Consider the following 6,514-nt stretch of genomic DNA (forward strand, 5'->3'; position numbering starts at 1 on the left):
CACACACACAAAGGTAAAAAATTAAAAGCTTGAGTATGATGAATATGCATTTCCCATAAATACATTTTACAATCTATACCGGCTATAACAATGATTCACTGCACGCACGCACGCACGCACACTCACGCACACACAAAGTTTTCCTTTTGCTTTCACGACCAACCTTAACTTAAAGAGTCTGAAGTCATAGTTTAGCAAGGGGAGTGAGGAATGGATTAAACAGTTTATTCTTTATTCACTTTTTATTCATATGTTCAATAAGGAATGTTAGGAATCATTTCCTGTCAGTTGTTTTAATACAACAAGCACTTTGTTGTATTTTAGCAGAATAGTGAAAGCAGCAGAAAGGCAGAACTGAGTTCACTTTAAAATCTTTATATTTAGAAGCAATAACGTTATCGTGATATTCTACATTATGGGATATTCCCCAACTGGATGCTAACTGGATGCTAACGTTAGCAGCTCGGTCCTGGATCTGTATTGTATTTGGAGAAGTTTACATTCCACCAACCCTAGTTGTCAACTCGCCCGCTGGAGATGTGAAAGGTCAACCGAAGACGGGGTTTTGAACAAGTTGTTAAGCTGATGTTATTTAATTAGCTAGCTCCAACCGATAAAGATTCTAATTTCAGCTGGGAAAATCAATGGTCACTGAAGAAATGAGAGGCTGCTTTTGTCCAACAGTGTCTGACATCATCAAGGACCAATTGTTTTGAAAATTACAAAGAATTACAATGGTTAACCTGCCACCTTTATCTTAGCTCGACAAGCGTAGCAGCAGTTTCTAAGAGGGGCATTGTTCATTTAGCAGAAAAGTTGTCTTATATTTTTTTACTTACAGAAGAACATGCGCAAACATGACATGAAAGATATGTTATTCTCTGATAGGTCATGAGTTATGGCTTCCATTTAATAATGTCATAAAAATAATCATTGTTGTCCAGTGGACAGCAGGGGACAGGCAGGGGAAAATAGTCAAGAGTTCAATGTTTTCAGTTTTATTAAAGAAAGAAAATTGGATTGCATTGCAACCTCTCTGTAGAACCATCTCTTTGTTTCCTTTTATACAATCAGGTAGATACTCTCTCTCTCTCTCTCTCTCTCTCTCTCTCTCTCCCCCTCTCTCCCTCTCGTCTCCTCTCTCCCCTCCTCCCATCGCCTCTCCCTTCTCCCGCCCCCTCGACTCTCTCTCCTCCCTCTCACTCCTCCTCCGCTCAATCCTACTCTCTCTCTCCTCTCCTCTCTCTCTTCTCTCCTCTCCTCTCTCTCTCTCTCCTTTAAGTTTAGTTTCAATAACAGTGTTGCCAAAGCATCAGACAAAACACAATAAATTAAATGGTGTATGAACATTACCACGACATTAGGATGGATTTATATTAATTATGTAAATCTATTTCTTTGGCAAATATAAAAAACAAAAATGATTAAGCAATTTGAAAAAAGGGTTTGTTCTAATAAAAATGGTCAAGACGTACAATTTCACATTAGATATTATAAATACATAGAAATTTAAAATGTATCTCTCTCTCTCTCTCTCTGTGTGTGTGTGTGTGTGTGTGTGTGTGTGTGTGTGTGTGTGTGGTTGTTGTGTGTGTGGTGTGTGTGTGTGTGTGTGTGGTGTTTTGTGTTTGGTGGTGTGTGTGTGTGTGTGTGTGGGTGGTGTTGTGTGTGTGTGTGTGTGTGTAGGAGGAAGGAGACTCAGTTTCTACTGCGAGCTTTGCGATAAGCAGTATGTGAGACACCAGCAGTACGACAACCACATACAATCCTACGACACCACCCAAGCAGGTGTATCAGCGCCTTAACGAGGCACCCCGAGGTCTGCTGTATGCTGCCGCGCAACGCCTTAAAGCCTCCTGACCCAGGTCGTGGGTTTATAAGATCCCCGGGCTGCGACCAGCACTCTGCCCGGGTTTGTGTTACACACTCTGTGGTCGACAACCTCCCAGAAACACACTAAAACATCAGCTCTTATGACCAGTGGGGCTGCCGACGTCCACTGATTGATTTCATGACACGGGAATGCTTTAGATGTACACTGTGACTTACAAGGATATTATCAATGTCCATAAATGTGCTTATGAAATAAAGACATTCCTTAAAACGCCAGAATTTATCTGAGAATCAACACGCTTTTCCATTTTCTTCAGTATCAAAGCAAAGTGAAAGTTGTCTGTACATCTACTGTATGGGTACATTGCAAACAGGAAGTGCTAACATCTAATTCGGAATAGAGGTGAAGTCCCCCCCCCCCCCCCCCCCCTTTGGTGAACTTAATAGTATCTTAATTCGAAAAAAATATTTTTTAATTTTTTAATCCCGCCTGAATGTTTAAGGCCATAAATTACAAATGTGATGTTCGTCAAAATGAAAGATTATTTTTCAACTGAAGAAAGTCTCAGTTTGTCGTCTGACCACTCGTGTGAAACGGCTCTGTGAACTACATCTCTCTAGTCCGGCACAATTTACGTCACCTAGCTTATGCTCCGCTCGCTCCCTAGCTAGCTAGCTAGCTAACTAGCTTAGCGCTGTTCCACAATCAATCAAAAAATTATTTGTCTTTCCCCATTCACTACCGTTCATATTTTTTCCAAACTAAGGTCCCATGGCTGACTCTGCCTCTCTAGAATTGTAAGGATGCCAAAATGTAAAAAAATAAATAAAATCATCTTAAAATGAGGATCAAGTTGTAACCCAGAGCTGACTCACTGAATCTATGGCAACACTACACTTCCTGTTTACATCCCTATGAAAAACTATAATAATAAGAAAGGACAAAATCTATTTTCTTAAACTTGGGGACTGTGGCAGCTAAACATATTTTAGACAGTTAAAAAAAAAAAAGTATATATCGGTTTAAGTGTTATGGTATTTTCATGATATTTTTACAACTCTACCTAGCTGTCAGCCCTTTCAGACGGGGAAGTGAAGCCTCCCGACTCTTTAGACAGAAACAGTCATTTTACATCTCAGAACACGGGAGTTGCTGGTCCACCGCTACCTCCTTCAGATAGTTAGTTTGTGATATTGTTTAACTTTGCGTTATTAAAAGGGTTAGTAACTAACAAAACTATCAAACTAACCAACTGAGGTAGCGGAAGACCAAAAACACCTGTGTCCTGCAAGTTGTAAACGGCTGTCTGATGGCAAGGTAAAGCAATGAAAATATTCTAAATACACTTAATCTGAACTATATAAGAAAAAAGCTGTGTTTGTCTATTTTATCAATTTAATTTAGCAAAAAAAGGTCACTGTAATCTGAGTTTATCCATTCTGAATGCTGATTGGTATGAAGATTATTCTTTCTCTTTGTTCTCGACAGTACTCTTTCTGAAGTTGTAGATTTAAATCAAATCCTAAAATAAGCAATTCTATGAACTCCTCAGAAGAAAAAAAAAAGGTTATTACAATTCTATCAATACAGAAAAATATTCACGACAGTGATCTAAGGCATCCTTCTAGGTTAAAATCAATAGAACATCATCACTGATTACATAATAACAGGTTATCAATAGCGATGTGAAAATAGGGGGACAAATGTCTTATGTCTTGATATTCCTGTGCTTTCTCTGATCATTTTTCTGTATCCAGTGTAAAGTAAAACAGTTTGTTCCTCCATAGTGGGATGTGGAGGAAGGCGACTCTGAGAACTTGCAGCTGTTTGGGTGTTTACAAAATTATAGATGCTGGGAGGAATGTATTTGCTGCAATTATCATTTGTTCACTTGCAAGCGATGAAAGAGGCATAATATTTCTCACAGTTAGCTGTGTGTCAGAGTTATTAGGTTTACTTGAGGATGCAGAGCATTTAGGGCATATTGTTCGAGACTGCAACACTTGCAGGAAATGGATTTTTTAGCAGTAATATTCTCTAACACCCACACCCACACACACACACACACACACACCTAAGCAGCCCATCTTTTGGTTCATGGTCAGTCACGGTCCCGTATTCTTTTGGAAATGAAGTGGTTTGCAGAGAGGCTACGTCACAGGCACTTGATCTGCTGCTGTGACGGATGCAGACTGAGAAAAATGTGGGATAAAACGGCCAGTTTATCCGACATTACTCTGCTTAAAGAGGCTGTTTTTCTAATTGAATATCCAATTTGCACAGTGAGATCTGTGAGTAGCAGGAAGGTGACACATTATTTGTTCTGTTAGTTCTGCGCTCAGTGCTCTGAGAACTGAAAGGAAACAACGCCTCCGAGGTTAAAGAGGGGTTTACATGCACATCTGATGAACTGTGTTAGACACGGTCCTCTCTCCTTGGCTCGTTAATCACAAAGACGTTGTTTATTCAACATCCAATGTGCAAAAGTACCAAGTGTCACAATCCTTGTACTAAAAGGAATATCCTCTGTTATCAGTCAGTACGTCCGACTGCCGAAGGTAGACAGCCCGTTTTCATTTCTCCCAGGCACTGCTTCGTCACGCCCCTCGGCTTCTCACACCGACACACAGGTTAACTGCACATTCACACGACAAGGGAACAGCTGTAAAACAATCAGAAAGTAGCATTTTGTTGTTCTGAGTCACTGCTTTGTTTGGCGCTCCCTCTCTTCCTTCATTCCAAAATAGCAAAACTCAGGTATTATATCAGTACTAGTACAAGAAATGATACCCAACAAAATGATTCCCACTGGCGGAATCAAATAATGCATGAAATGGATTTTACATCCCGCTGTTTTCACATATCTGCCTCTAAGATTTCTGCCATTTTCATGTAATTGTCGGCAACATTAGAAATGTTTTTAGTAATTAACAAATTCACTTTATTCGTCCTATGAACAAAAAAAGTCTACATGTTTTATCACAAAAGGAGTCAAGTTTTTGGCTTTGACTGTCACACTGGTGTTGATTTAACACTATTGTTATTTTTAAGTTTGGTGTTGTTTTTGTGTGGTCTATTATGAGGTTTTCTTGTCATTTCCCCCCCGTCCACCCCTCACTGTATATGTACACCTTCTAAGAAATGCTGAAGCTACACTGCCAACTTTAAAAAACACAACAACAACACTGTGTCTTCCTCCCTGTCTCTTTGTCCCTCTGTGTTTGTATCTTTCCGCCTGTCTCTGTGTTTTATCTCTCTGTCTATTCTGGTCTGTTAATCTATTTGTCGGTTTCTCTGCTCGCCCCGCTGTCTGTCTGTTGTCATCTGTCTGTCTGTGATATGAACCCACCGGTATGTTATTATTATTTGTGACACACACACACACACACACACACACACACACACACACACACACACTTCCACCAACACACACAACAACACACACACTAGCATGCACAGTATCAGTATCTCGGCTTGCAGACAGTGCTCAGTAAGGAATAAGCTGGTCTGTACTAAGCGACACTGCGCACACAGACAACAAACAAACAAACACACACACACACACACACACACACACACACACACACACACACACACAATATATGTTCACACAGAGCAGATAAAGAATTGCAGAGTGGAGAGACAAACACACACATTCACAGAAACAAAATGCATTGACATTATTAGATATATTGCCCTCTAAATCGTTCTTTTCAAAATAAAACTTATACCCATACAATTACTGCTACCACCATTATCTCCACTACCACAAATATTAATGCTCCTAATCTTTGTGCTTGTCCTTCAGCGCCTCAAGGAGCTGAAACAGAGGGAGTTTTACAGAGCGCTGGCCTGCAGGAGGCAGAGGAGACGCAGGGAGGAGAAGAGAGAGCTGAGGAGGCTCCAGAAGCATGAAGAGAGGAGAACGGGAGAGTGGTGAGGAACAGGGCCGCAACTAACCTTCATTTTCATTGTCGATTAATCTGTCGATTATTTCCTCAATTAACAGATTGGTTGTTTGGTCTCTAAATTGTCAGAAAATGGTGAAAAATGTCCATCAGTGTGTCAAAAGCCCAAGATGACGTCCTGAAATGTCTCATTTTGTCCACAACTCAAAGATATTCAGTGTACGGTCACAGAGGAGAGAGGAAATTAGAGAATATTCACATTTAAGAAGCTGCGATTGGAGAATATTTACTTTTTCTTTATGAAAATTATTCAACCCGATTAATCGATTGTGAAAATAGTTGTCCATTAATTTGATAGTTGCCAACGAATCGATGTTTTATGCTACTCGATGTAAAAGTAACTGTTTAGAAATCAAGAGTTTCTTTGAAATAAACCAAAGTTTATGTTATTAAGTTACGTTATAGAAAAGAAAAAACGTTTTCATTTTCTTTATGGTGAGAAGAGGACAAAACAGATACAAAATTAACCTCTAAATTAACTTGTTTCCTGTATGTCCTTTCACTGCGAAGGACTCAGTATTTCAGTAATCCTACTTGAGTACTTTAAGATTTACACAATTAATGTTTAAAGCAGCAATAATCACTAGAAGTGCTCATATTCTGCTCATTTACAGGTTCATAATTGAATTTAGAGGTTGTACCAGAATATTTTTTTTGTAGTTTAATTTAAAAAAAAAATACATATTTGTTGTACTGCACATTGCTGCAGCTC

General features: G+C 39.4%; 1 protein-coding gene across 1 annotated transcript in view; it reads left to right on the forward strand.

Annotated features, from left to right (window-relative positions):
• Nucleotides 1-6,514, forward strand: part of LOC116705013 (uncharacterized) — a 60,962-nt gene that overhangs the window by 48,591 nt on the left and 5,857 nt on the right. Inside the window, exons 2-3 of the mRNA XM_032540848.1 lie at nt 1,687-1,788; nt 5,643-5,770. The gene's annotated coding sequence lies outside the window, so the exon portion shown is untranslated. The remainder of the gene's footprint in view (nt 1-1,686; nt 1,789-5,642; nt 5,771-6,514) is intronic.

The sequence above is a fragment of the Etheostoma spectabile genome, chromosome 17 (assembly GCF_008692095.1).
Source record: "Etheostoma spectabile isolate EspeVRDwgs_2016 chromosome 17, UIUC_Espe_1.0, whole genome shotgun sequence".
Classification (NCBI taxonomy): domain Eukaryota; kingdom Metazoa; phylum Chordata; class Actinopteri; order Perciformes; family Percidae; genus Etheostoma; species Etheostoma spectabile.